This window comes from Neophocaena asiaeorientalis, unplaced genomic scaffold, assembly GCF_003031525.2.
Source record: "Neophocaena asiaeorientalis asiaeorientalis breed wild unplaced genomic scaffold, Neophocaena_asiaeorientalis_V1.1 scaffold286, whole genome shotgun sequence".
NCBI classification, from domain to species: Eukaryota; Metazoa; Chordata; class Mammalia; order Artiodactyla; family Phocoenidae; genus Neophocaena; species Neophocaena asiaeorientalis.
The window spans coordinates 1,207,409-1,221,754 of NW_020174643.1; positions in this window are offsets into that span (position 1 = coordinate 1,207,409).

Genomic DNA, 14,346 nt, shown 5'->3' on the forward strand with positions numbered 1-14,346 from the left:
ACGTTGATAACAGAGACTATGAAAGAGAAAGTTAAAATATTAAATATAGTAATGTTCTGCCAGTAACTATCCCAAGGAGAAATATTTAATGTCTAGTTGGAACAAGTCCTCAAGTCAGTAGAAAACGGTTTACTGAAATTTAGGTAAGAACTCCCTTAAGATCATTACATCCTGATCTAATTTCACAATCATTAAGTATTTACTCACTAAATTGTATTCCTAATTTATAACAGACACGGAAACAACAAAAATGAAAAACAAAAATCAAAACCAGTTCCAGCCCTTGAGGTGACTATAGTGAAAGGCTAGATATAGATATATAGATATGCATATACACTCATAACACACACACAAACACAATAATGACTTTTTTACAAAAGTCACAAAATCAACTACCACAGCCAGGGTAAATTATAGCCTTCTATGTCTATCTTTAATTTCCCCACACTTAATAGAGGCATGGGTACAATATACATTTTATTTTCTTCTAACTTCTACCATAAAGAAAAGCAGTGTGAATACAATGATAAATGGGAGCTGACCAAAATGCTTCCGTGTTGGGAAGACAATAAAAAGTACAGAGAGATTTGGATATGGTACCATGTAGCAATAACAGCTAAGTCTTACTATACTATCCAATTTTTCAAAAGAAGTCAGACATCACTATTTTTTTTTCAAATAGAAGCCACTGACTTTTAGAAGTTGGTAACGAATTCAATTTTTGTTTTAAATCAGAGATTGTGCCATCATTCTGCCAGACCTGCAAATGTTGAGACACTGCCTTAGTGAGAAAGGGTCCTCTTTGTTAAGAACAAAAGTAAGTTTAGACAGCCAGACAAATTTTTCTCTTTCTGGTATACTGCACTGTGTGACTCATGGAGTCCCTATTTTACCCACCACAACTGGAAAATGTTGCCAAAGCTCCTTAGATTTATTGGAAGGAGAATATCTTCCTATATGGGGAATGAGGATGGATAAGTGAAATAGTGTCAATCTCTTTCACAGACCTCAAAAACCATGTCCAACGGAATGTTTGAGCTAGGTGAGACCTAAGTGAAGTGATGATTTTTTTTTTAAGGACCAGAAACTTACAATATCTATTCCCATCCATACTCACTCAAGCCATTTCCTTAATTGCTATTTGCAAACATATTCTGCCACCCTTTCCACAACAACTAAATTGTCTGTTCTCCCTACCCACAAGAACTTCTTATCTTTTTGAAGTACCTAAAATGACAACCTTTGAGACGATACATTAGCAACTGCTGTTGTCACTCAAATGCAGCTGGCATGAAAGGGATTAAGCAAAAAAAGCCCTTTTGCTGTAGTTAGTACACAATTGCAAGTATATAAAACCAACATTGAGAAATAACCCTTTGAATAAATTGAGAACACTTCCTAGAAATATTCAGGTGAGAAAATGCCCCTCACCCCTCTAAGCCATGATAGAAAGTAGAGGGCACTTTCAGAAGGCATTCACCTGCAGAGGGCATATGGCTTTTGGCACTGGCTGAGTGCATGCACATTTAACAAGGGTCATCCCTCCAACATGGCCTGCTATGCACAAATTTCTGCAACATCAATTAAGTGCAGAAATGGCAGAATGGTAAGAAATGGTTTATAGTTAACCCTAAAATTATTATGCATTATCTGTCACATGTTTAGTTGTATTTTAATTTAACTCTTTAATAAACTACTTGGTTGACATTTCAAAGTATAGATTTTGTTTCTTCCTCAACCGAGTTTATTGTTCTTCATACCAACTTGCCTATTAATGTCAAAATAAAGAACCAAGGTTAAGTCTATACTGTGTTAATGATCAACTTTGATGCATATGAATAAATGTGTACCTTGTGAGGTTTAAATAAATACATATGTAAGTTTAAGTACCTAGCACAGCCTCTTGTCCATAACAGGTACTCAATAAATTGGGTAGATTTGAGCTTAAATCTTGATGATCATATCCACAAATATTTTTCCCTTAAAAAAGTCTGATGAACATGTTGGCCATCTGCTTCCTATCTTTCCAAGTTAGCATTTCTTGTAGTAGCTATTCAACAAGACATTAATCTTAGAAACTGGAGAATTGTCTTTATATTTCTTTATAATCTTAGAAACCGGAGAATTGTCTTTATATTTCTTTATATTGAGGTAGCACCTAACACCGGGGATGAGGTTTTAAAACAATCTCTTTAGCAAACCACTATACGAGCTGTCATTGTCTTACACTGTTAACAGTCATAGCTTAAACCACCTACTATCTTTTTCTTACACTGTCTGAATATACATCAATAACTTGCAGGAAAGTGAAACTAGTATTAAAGTTTTTTTTAAACATCATTTACCCTGAGGGCCACACTGATATGTCTTCTCAGAGGTCAAACAGAGAACTGTCTTATGGGTTATTATTTTATTTATCACAGAGTTTAATATTTCTAAGTGTATGAAAGAGAGGCCTGTTCACATTGAGAGACTGATATTCCTTTGAGATCTGTTCAAGTCCCTCGATCCCAATATTTTAGTATCCCCTTAAGAAAATCACTGTAAGAGTCCATCTGTATTGTGATATTTTTCTCAGTTACCATCCCACTGGCTCCTGACAGTTCTTCAATATCAGCAGGTCATAGAGGTTATTTCATCAAAAAGTCCAGACTTTCTGCATATTCTGTATGTTACCAGTGGTTGACAAATGGTGTTTCTAATTTTAAAAGTATATATTTTTGTTACAGTACCTTGTATCTCTTACCGATCATTATTCAATATTTTTATCTTTGTCTAAATTTCCATTAAAATAATACACTTGGTTACTATATAATTTCCTGTGAAAGAATGAATAAATTGACTAAGGGGCTAGATTAGAATCTTCTTGGATGGTGAAAATCCCCCTTCATTATATCTTCTGCATAGAGTAGATTCATAGAAAGGACATATGAGAATATCTTCAACCAATTATCCCTCCCACTTTTCATAAGCTATTTATTATGGTCACAACTTTTTTTTAGCATGAGATATTATCAGTATTTGTTAGTATATTATTAGTATTGTGTTACAGTATTTGATATTATTAGTCTGAATATTTATGCCCTCCCACCCCCAAATTCATATGTTGAAATCCAAATGCCCAATGTGATAGTACCAGTAGGTGGGGCCTTTGGAAGGTGCTTCCGGCATGAGGGTGGAACTGTAATGAATGAGATTATTGCCTTTACAAAGAGGCTGCAGAGAGATCTGTAGCCCCTTCTACCGTGTGAGGACACAAGAACAAGGTGCCTGCTATGAACCAGGAGGACAGCCCTCACTAGGAGACAATGCCGTTGCCTTGATCTTGGACTTTCCATCCTCCAGAACTGTGACCAATAAATTTCTGTCGTTTCTAAGCTATCCGGTCTATTGTATTTTGCTATAGCATCTCAAAAGGACTAACAGTAATTTGTTAAACTTTAAGCAATCAATCCACCAATGTTATGCAAGGAGAAACTTTAAAAATAATATCCTCTTAAACCTTCATTCTATTTCACTGAGACTATGCCAAAGAAATTACTTAAAACGTGATTAGGAATTATCTGTGCACACTGGAATTGAGAATAGTTGATCTTGGCTTCAAAAACTGCAATTCTAACTTCCCAATTTGGATGCCTTTTATTTCTTTTTTTTTTTTTGCCTATTTAATTGCTCTGGCTAGGACTTCTGGTTCATGTTGAAAAGGAATAGTGAGTGACACACTCTTCTTGTGCTTGATCTTAGAGGAAAAGCTTTTAGCCTTTTACCATTGAGTATGATTTTAGCTGTGAGCTTGTCCTATGTGGCCTTTATTATATTGAGCTAAACTGTCTCTGTTTTCTGATGACATGATCACATATACAGAAAATCCTAAACACTCCACCAAAAAACTTTAGACCTAATAAACAAATTCTGTAAAGTTTTGGGATAAAATTCAACATACAAAAATCAGCTGCATTTCTATATACTAAGAATGAACTATCTGAAAAAGAAATGAAGAAAGCAGTCCCTTTTACAACAACATAAACAATACAATAATTAGAGATAAGTTTAACTAAGGAAGTGAAAGACCTATACATCTAAAACTAGAAGACATTAACAAAGGAAACTGAAGAAGACACAAATAAATGGAAAGATATCCCACGTTCATGTATCAGAAGAGTTAATATTGTTAAAGTGTCCATACTACCCAAAGCCATCAAAAGATTCAATGTAATCCCTCTCAAAATTCCAATGGCACTTATCACAGAAATAGAAAAAAAAAATCCTAAAATTTGTATGGAAACATCCAGGACCCCAAATAGCCAAAGCAATTTTGAGAAAGAACAAAGCTAGAAGCACCATACTTCTGATTTCAAACTATAATACAGAGCTATAGTAATCAAAACACTGTGGTACTGGAATGAAACTCACACATATAGATCAATGGAAGAGAAGTGAGAACCCAGAAGTAAACCCATGCATACGCAGTCAATTAATTTATAACAAAGGAACCAAGAATATACAATGGGGAAAGGATAGTCTCTTTAATAAAAGGTGTTGGGAAAACTGGAAAGCCATATGCAAAAGAAATGAAACTTGATCACTATCTTACACCATACACAAAAAAATCACAAGAACAATCAACTCAAGGTGAATTAAGACTTAAATTTTAGACCTCAAGCCATAAAATTCCTACAAAAAAAAACCTGAGAGGGTAACTTCTTGATGTCAGTCTTGCCTATGATTTTTTGGATTTTGACACCAAAAATAAAATCAACAAAATAAAAATAAATAAAGTGGGAATACATCTAACTAAAAAAATTCCTGCACAGCAAAGGAAACCAGCAATAAAATAAAAGGTGACCTATGTAATGGGGAAAAATATTTGCAAATCATATATCTGATAAGGGGTTATTATCTAAAATACATAAGGAACTCACTCATGTGACTCAACAGCAATAATACCCCAAACAATCCAATTTAAAAATGGGCACATCTGGGCTTCCCTGGTGGCGCAGTGGTTGCAGGGGACACAGGTTCGTGCCCCGGTCCAGGAAGATCACACATGCCGCAGAGCAGCTGGGCCCGTGAGCCATGGCCGCTGAGCCTGCGCGTCTGGAGCCTGTGCTCCACAACGGGAGAGGCCACAACAGTGAGAGGCCCACATACCGAAAAAAAAAAAAAAAGGGCACATACATCTTCTTTATCCAAGAGTGTCATACAGAGTGAAGTAAGTCAGAAAAGAAAAACAAATACTGTATGCTAACACATACATATGGAATCTAACACAAAAAAACAAAAATGGTACTGATGAACCTAGTGGCAATGCAGGAATAAAGATGTAGACATAGAGAATGCACTTGAGGACATGGGGGGGATGGGGGGGTTGGAATACGGTGGGGAGGAAGCTGGGGTGAAGTGAGAGTAGCATTGACATATATACACTACCGAATGTAAAATAGACAGCTAGAGGGAAGCAGCTGCATAGCACAGGGAGATCAACTTGGTGCTTTGTGACCACCTAGAGGGGTGGGATAGGGAGAGTGGGAGGAAGGCTCAAGAGGGAGGGGATATATGTATAAGTATAGCTGATTCACTTTGTTGTACAACAGAAACTAACACATTATACTCCAATAAAGATGTATTAAAAAAAAATGGGCAGAGGAACTGAATAGACATTTTTGCAAAGAAGACATACAAGTGACCAACAGGTACACGAAAAGGTGCTAAACACCAATAATTATCAGAGAAATGGAAATCAAAACCACAATGAGATATCACCTCATACCTGTTAGAATAACAATTATGAAAAAGACAAGCAATAATAAATACTATTGAAGATGCAAGGAAAAAGGACACCTGGGCACTGTTGGTGGGAATATAAACTGGTGCAGCCACTACAGAAAAATGTATGGAGGTTCCTCAAGAAATTACAAATAAATCTGCCATATCCAAAGGAAATGGAAACACTAACTTGAAAAGATATCTGCACTCCCATATTCATGGCAGCATTATTCACAACAGCCAAGATATGGAAACACCCTAAGTGTCCACCGAAAGGCAAATTGATAAATAAAATGTCACACACACACACACACACACACACACACACACACACACACACACACACACACACACACACACACACACACACACACACACACACACACACACACACACACACACACACACACACACACACACACACACACACACACACACACACACACACACACACACAATGGAACATTATTCAGCCATGAAAAAGAAAGAAATCTTGCCATTTGCAACAACATGGATGGACTTTGAAGGCATTAAGCTAAGTGAAACAAGTCAGACAGAGAAAGACAAATAATGTATGCTATCATTTATATGTGGAATCTAAAACCATCTAACTCATAGAAACAGAGCATAGAATATGGTGCTTGCCAGGGACTGAGAGGCAGGAGAAATGGGGAGTTGTTGATCAAAAGTTACAAACTTTCAGTTATAGGATGAATAAGTTCCAGGGAACTAATGTACAGCACAGTGACTATAGTTTATATTGTACTGTATCCTTGAAAGTTGCTGTGAGAGTAGAGTTTCAATATTCTCAGCAGAGCAACAACAAAATGGCAATTATGTGAGTTGAAGATGTGTTAACTAACTTTATTGTGGTAAATATTTTGAGATATTTATGTATCATATCATCACTTTATACACCTTAAACTTGCACAATGTATACGTCATTATATCTCAATAATGCTAGAAAAAAAATAAAACTTGCAATTCACTTCCTTTCCACTGGCAAAATGCAATCGGTCAAAATCTGAACATTTTGGTGAAGATTATGGAAAAGCCTGACACTTCCCGGTGAGTATACTGTCCAAGAGTTCAGATTCTGATGACAGAAGCCTTGGTTCAAATCCTGGCTCTTCCACTTAATATCTGTTTTGCTTTAGGCATATTTTCAAATGTCCAATTTTCAGTTTCATCACCTATAAGATGAATATAGTAGTTCCTTCTTCATAGGGTTAACTAAGTATTAAATGATAGTAATTCATTTAACATAGCACTTCACAAATAGTAGACATTCAATAAATATTAACTGTGGTAGCTAGTCACTCTGGCATTCTAATTCCCATTGCTCCCATTACGAAGGCTGGCAGAAGCAAACATTTAATTGGTCAAATATGTTTATAAATTATTCTTGGGTCCTCTTTAGGACAAATGTGGTAGAATAGAAGCTTTAAAAAGATCTATTAAAAGCTAATGTTAGCAACATCGACGTTAACTCAGAGAATAAGTCTAAAAAGAGACAGTTTACAAAGTCCCAAAGATGTGTGTGACAGTCATAAATAGCTGGCACAAGTCTGCAGACCTTGTCAGGGCCACTCCCTTCCATACCTGGCATAGTTGTATGTGGAAGTTACCAAGTTATAGAGACTTTCCAAGACTCTCTTATTTTAAATAATTTCTGGTCCTTATTTTCAAACAATATAAACTATTCTTCTCCTTAAGCATAAATTACATTGACTGAAAGAATTTTAGGAAGCATACAGGATTGCTGGAAAAGTTGATGAGTAAAACATGAGACATGGGCAGGAATTCAGGTACGTCTATGTGGTAGTCACGGCAACATCTGTAGTAACCTCAACCTCTGCTGCTGAACATTAAATGTCACTGTTTTCATAGTCACAGTCACCACCAAACTAGACGGCACTGCCACTGTTGCTGCCACCTGCTGTCAGGAAGGATTCTCCACAGAATCTGCGCCTTTGCATTACCATCTTATTTCAACTTTGGGATAGTGTATCTGATGGGCAATGTCGAGATCATATGCCCTGCCCATGCCTTGGTTGCAAAGGAAGATAAGCAAACAAACACTTGTTGTTTTTAATGTTTATAATAGTAAGCAGGCTCTGCCATCTGGAAAAACTCATAAGGTGGTAAACCCTCCAAATACAGAAAAAGGGTTTAGATTCTCACCATCCCATTCCCCCCAAAAAGTATCCATCATAGACAAGACCAAGAAAAGCCAAGCATTTTATTTCTACTTCCTATCTGAGTCTCTCGCTTTTAAATTCCCTTCTTCAGATTTAGGGGAACCTGTCTCTCCTCCAGGTGATTGATGAGACTGCACAGTTTGCATCACTTCCTAGGTCAATTTGATAACATTTAACCTGCCTAACAGGAGTTATACATAAGCCTCATTGTAAAGAAGATAACCTATTTGTTGGTATTCCTGATAGCAGATAACGAGAAAGAAATAGTAGGATTTGGCAATACTGAAAAGTAAAACAGCTCCAGCAGACTAGCCCAAGATTAAGTGGTTTTCTTTCCTCTACTCTAAATCCTTTTTACTCTTAAGATGCAGTTTCTCCAAAAAAAACCTACTCTGCAAACTGCACCCTTCCCATCCCACATAGACGTGTAAGCTGAGATAGGTGCTGCTATGCTTTGCTCCCAAACATATTATGCATATTTCTTACAGTTGCTATAGCATTTAAAAATTCTCTTTTAGCTTTTATGTGCCTTTTTTCCTCAACTCATGTTACCTTCCCAGTGACTAATATAGTACCTGAATCACAATAGGTCATTGAAAAATATCTGTTAAATGATACCTTTTGCAAATATATTCACATTTGCAAAGCATAAAGTGGGTACACAGAGAAAATAAAAACACTGAATTACACATTTCAGTGTGTAATTGCAGCCTGCAAAGGTCCTAATTTAAGTAATCTTGATAAATAAACAACTTCTTATTGAGGCTCAGCGTAGGAAGAAATACAGGAACTCTAGACGAGCGGAATCAGAACTGGTAATAGAAACAGGCTGATCGTGTTCTTTCCTAAAGAATAATAAAGAGAAAGCGTTGCAGACTGTCCTTGCTTAATAACAACAGGTCATGCTTATTTTGCATTTACTTTGTCAGTACATTATGCTGGTATTTGCTTCTTTCATTTATTTCTCACAAAAACCTTGCAATGAAGGTGTTATTTTCACTCTAGAGATAACAAAAGAGGCAAATTCATAGTAATAGCAATGTAAAATTATTCATGATAAGCAAAAACTGGCAGATCCCTCCTCCCTTCAAATCCTTGATGCCTTCTCTGTCTCTTTAGGCAAATTATGGTAGCATTTATGAAAGATAAATCTTAGTAGACAATTACTTTTGGTGCCTTACTCATCAATACTACCTGACTAATTGTCAGTTTTATTCATCATTTTTCAATCAGCAGCCATTAAGTATTCATTTGCAATTCATCTATAGTTTCTTATTGGGATCGCCTAAGCGATATACAGGTAGTAGGCAACCCACATTGTCTCATCAATCTCTCCAGGAGTCTTTCACTGCTGAAGCTATTTATGATTTCAGCACTTCCAAGCTCATGGATGTCAGTAATACAGCTATTTTCAAGTTTGTTTCTGTAACAGAAAGAAAGCCTATTTCCTTCGGAAAAGTGATTTTGGGGACTGAGCATATTGTCTGTTTGAAAGCTTTCCTGATTTATCAGGGAGGGCCTAGAAATCTCAGACAGATAGCTCAACCTCGTCTCTTTTTCTAACCCACTTATCAGCACTTCCTCGGTGAGCATAGCGATTCTACATAATGGAAAAGAGCTGAGGACTGTGTTGACAAATTTTTTTTTTCTTTTCTTTTCGGTAAGCGGGCCTCTCACTGTTGCGGCCTCTCCCTTGCGGAGCACAGGCTCCGGACGGGCAGGTTCAGCGGCCATGGCTCACGGGCCCAGCCGCTCCGCGGCATGTGGGATTTTCCCGGACCGGGGCACGAACCCGTGTCCCCTGCATCGGCAGGCGGACTCACAACCACTGCGCCACCAGGGAAGTCCTGTGTTGACAAATATTAAAAGGGCTTATTGCTACTCATTGTACCATTCTTCTGGTCTTGGATGTAGACTTTTTTTGGCAATGAATTACTTGATTAGAAGGCCATCAACTAACTCTAGTGTTCTTAAAATTTTCCACTCATGTCCCTTATAATAGAGAAAAACAAACATGTATATATACAACCCTGAGGCTAAGAATATAACTTACAGCAGCGTGTTAGAAGAATTAAACATCTTCAGGGTCACCTGCTTTAGGTCTACAACTCATATAAATTTTGAAATACAATTGGTAACAATGTATATTCTAACATAAAATTTTATAAACTCACTGTCCAGTAAAATTGATAATCCAGGAAGTCATGCCAGACCAATCCCCTATTCTCATATTTCCCAGTGTCAGCCACGTACTGCCTAATATCTCTGAAAGGATTCTTGTTTGCGATCAGCAGAGCAATACAAAAAGTGGAATTCTCCCATAAAATGAATAAAACCTCTAAAACCTTAGTGGTCTACTTGATGTCCCTCGAAACATGTGCTCCTTGCTACCTACATACCTTTAACACGTCACTTACACTGATTCATTGGATAAGGTGGGTTATGAATGTGGAGTGAGCTAGGCGATGGTAAGTAATGGGAAACAATCTGAACATACGCATTTTCATATTTCTAGCTTCCTTGTCCTTTGTAATCTCCTAATTGGATTTTAAACTCCCATGGGAAAAGAAGTAGCACTTTAAACCTCTGTGCATCTGCCCCAGTCCTCCTCCATCTCTGCAGCTCAAACACAAGGACTTTCACAATACAGACATCCAATAAATGTTGATTTCCATCTTAAGATCCTGTAGAATTTTTCAGTGGGGATGCTCTTGACATTTTAGGGGAGTGTATTCTTCATTGTGCAAGAGAGTTACACATAGTACAGGATGTGCATTATAACTGGGACTTTCGGATCTGAATTCCACTAACGTTCCCAGACATCGTGACAATCAGAAACCCTTCTGCACATTCTTAAATGTTATTTTAGGTATCAGCACCACCGCTTGTGGAGAAACAATAAAAATACCAATGAATGGATAAAGAAAATGCAGTATATATACATAAGAGAATATTATTCAGCTTGAAAAGAAGGATATTCTGCCATTTATAACAATATAAATGAACCTAAGGTATAACGCTAAGTGAAACAGACCAGACAGAGAAAGACAAACACTGCACGGTATCACTTATACATGAAATTAAAAAAAAAAAAAAAAAAAAAAAAAAACCAGAGAGCAAAAAATTAGTTGCCAGGAGCTGAGGGTGGGAAAAATAGGGAGAGACTGGGAAAAGGGTAAAATTTTTCAGTTATTAGACGAATAAAGTCTAAGACTCTAATGTATAACATGGTGACTGTATCTGATAACACTATATTTCAATGTATAACTGAAATTTGCTAAGAGAGTAGAATTTAAATGTTCTCACACACAAAAAAGTAAATATGTGAGGTGATGAATGTGCTAATTAACTCGGTGGTGGGAATCCTTTCACAATGTATACATATATCAAATCATCACAATGTACACTATAAATATCCTACAATTTTGTCAATTATATCTCAGTAAAAAATAACATAAAAATACATTTGTATATAAATCCAAAAAACAAACAGAAACCAAGTGATAAAGAAATAGAAACCAAGCGATAAAAAAAAAGAAGCCAAGGGATAAAGAAAGAAAAAAATACAAGTGAGTCAACACCAATTAAAATGAAAGACAACACACACAAAAAAGAAAGAAAAAGATAATTCTAAGAAATGAAAAAGATCAATATTCTAGGTCCCTAAAAAAGTGTGAGGCACTTGGGTCACTACATGAAGGTTAGAAAATAATCAGTTATTAAAATTAAATTGCAGGCATCTCCCTACCTGTGATACAAAGACTCCAACATGACCAAGCAAATACTTTTTAAGGAAGCCTCAAGAAAAATATATATAAATAAGAGAAATAAAATATTAAGTAATTCTCGTCTTGAAAGGTACAATATTCTTGTCCTCTTATTTCATTTTTTAAGCAAACATTATTGAGTAGCCAGTATTTGTCATACACTCAGTTAGAGGATGGGAATATAGCCTCCTCAAATTTGAGGGACTTCTAATGAACTAAGCAAAAATACATAAATATTTAAATAAATATGATGATCGTAGTTTGCCCAATAAAGTTGGGAAGCAAATTAAGGTGAGGTCATTTCGAAATGGGTGTGAAGTAGTGCGGGGATGGTAAAAAAGTAGAGGGAAACAAATTATGTTTTCCATCTTTAAAAAATTGAAACTTTCTCCCTCAAGGTGATCATTATAATTTCATACACACAGCTCAAAAAATCCTTAAATAATGTTTTAAAGATTTTGTACAATGTTCTCAGAACAAGGACACAGCTCTAATATAAGAACCTTTAGGCTCAGTAAGTATTGGTTCCACTCATTGTTGAATTGTGAGCCATGTCTGGGCAAGTCCAAACTAGACTGTAAGAGCCTTAAAGGACAGGTAGAGAGAGCATTCAGTCCAAGTAGAATCAAAATGATAATTGCAAGAATAATTGGAGAGGAGCCAAAGGGAGGATCCCTGGATAGCCAAGGAAGAGACCTTTGGAGAGGGCTTCACTTACTAGGGCAGAGGTGGAAGGTATCCGAAGGGAGTTTCAGAAGAATACGTATTGCAGTTCTTTTTATTACAGTCTTGCAGAAAAGCTATTCCCGCTAAAATAGAAACACAAACTCTGCAACGCTTTCTAGACTTGCTCACCTCTATTTATTTTAATCTTCTGCTGGAAATAAAGGTGAAGGAGGAAGAATGGCATTTGAGTCTAAAGAAATTTTCAAAGGAAACCAAACTGAAAGGCTCTGAGGCCATGTGATATAACAACAGAACAGGGAGTTAACAGTGTATCAGAGAAAGCCTATACCTCCTGAATCCAACATAACGTGGTTCCCATCCTATTCAGTTTCTCCCTTGAGATGCCGCTGGACACTCTCCAAAGCTTCTCTTGCCTTTTTAAAGCCTCTACTGACTTTAAGATACATCTTTTCCTACTAAAAAGACATTCTGTGGTTAGAAATTGCAACTTCTCTCCTCATACCTGAGTTGAAAAGACTTTCCTGTTAACAAGCCTAACTGGATGCAACTGAACCACAAGAATGTGTTTGTAATCCCTATAGTCTAACAAGTAAAGAGAGAAACAGGAAGGTTGTCTGAGTGGTATGTTATGCGGCATCCATTATAATTTCAAGAGTAAAACTGCATCTTCTATGAGGTCATTAGCCTTTTGAATTAATTATACCACAATGGTTATTACAAATCAGTGTATGTTTACAAAGAAGCATTCAAATGTCCCAGACACTCTTTATCATACGAAAATGTGTTTGTTTTTGTATTAAGATAAACTTGGAAAAAAGATAAAGCGGTTATCTATCATATTAAAATAAAGGGATAATGAGGAAGCTTAGTATCATCAATATTTATTATTCTAAGTCTACTTTTTAGAATTTTTTTCCAACATGTTTTATCTTAGTCAGTGTATTTTATAAACTAGATACAGTTATTATCAGGGGTTGCAGGGAGGGATTTTATTGGTATGAGAAAACTTCAGTGATCCTAATTTTAAATTCATTCCTGGCTTAGTGATTTATCTGGTAACTTGATTCTTAAATAAACAAAATGAAACAACAACAATCAGCAACAACAACAAAACTCTAACACAGATAGTTCTGAGGATCAGACAGAAGATTATCATCTCCCCAATCTCTTCTTTTAAAAATTGCACATGCTTTTGCAAGAGATAATGTTGTCCTATACTGCTGGAACTGTTTCTCCGAACACCTTACTTCAACCCTGCTATAAACACTACCCATTTGGCATATGTTGTAACAGCTCCATTTTTTCCTATAAAATGACAAGTGACTGTACCTTCTCTTCTCACAATGGGAAGGTCTACTGTGCAGGAATGACTATGATTCCCTCTTAAGAAATGTGTTTGTGACAAAACAGTGGTACTGCACAGAACAGCTGGGCTTAGGCATTCCTTATAAAAATACCGAAATCCAACACAAAACTGAATTTAAGAGAAACCATATTAATTTATTGTAGAATATTATAATGATTGAATTTAATATTTTCCTCTCAAAAGATGATAAAAACAATAACAAATAAAAATTAAATAAACAAGCTAATAGTTAAAAGAATGGTATCCTATGTATACACCTTGGAGAGGGCTCCGCACATTAGGGCATCTCTTACTGAAGAGGTATATATAATCCCATATAATCAAGACCTCTAAATATAAATATATAAGTATATAGTTATATAGAATTACACATATAGAGTATAGATAAAATTATATAGAGAGAACATATATGGCATATATATTCAAAATTTTATACCAATAAATAATTTATATTACCAATTACCAACATTTAATTTATACCACTATTTTCTATATAGATATATCTTCTAGAAAAGAGAAACATCTATTGTGCAAGTGAAGTGATGGGAAATATTAATAT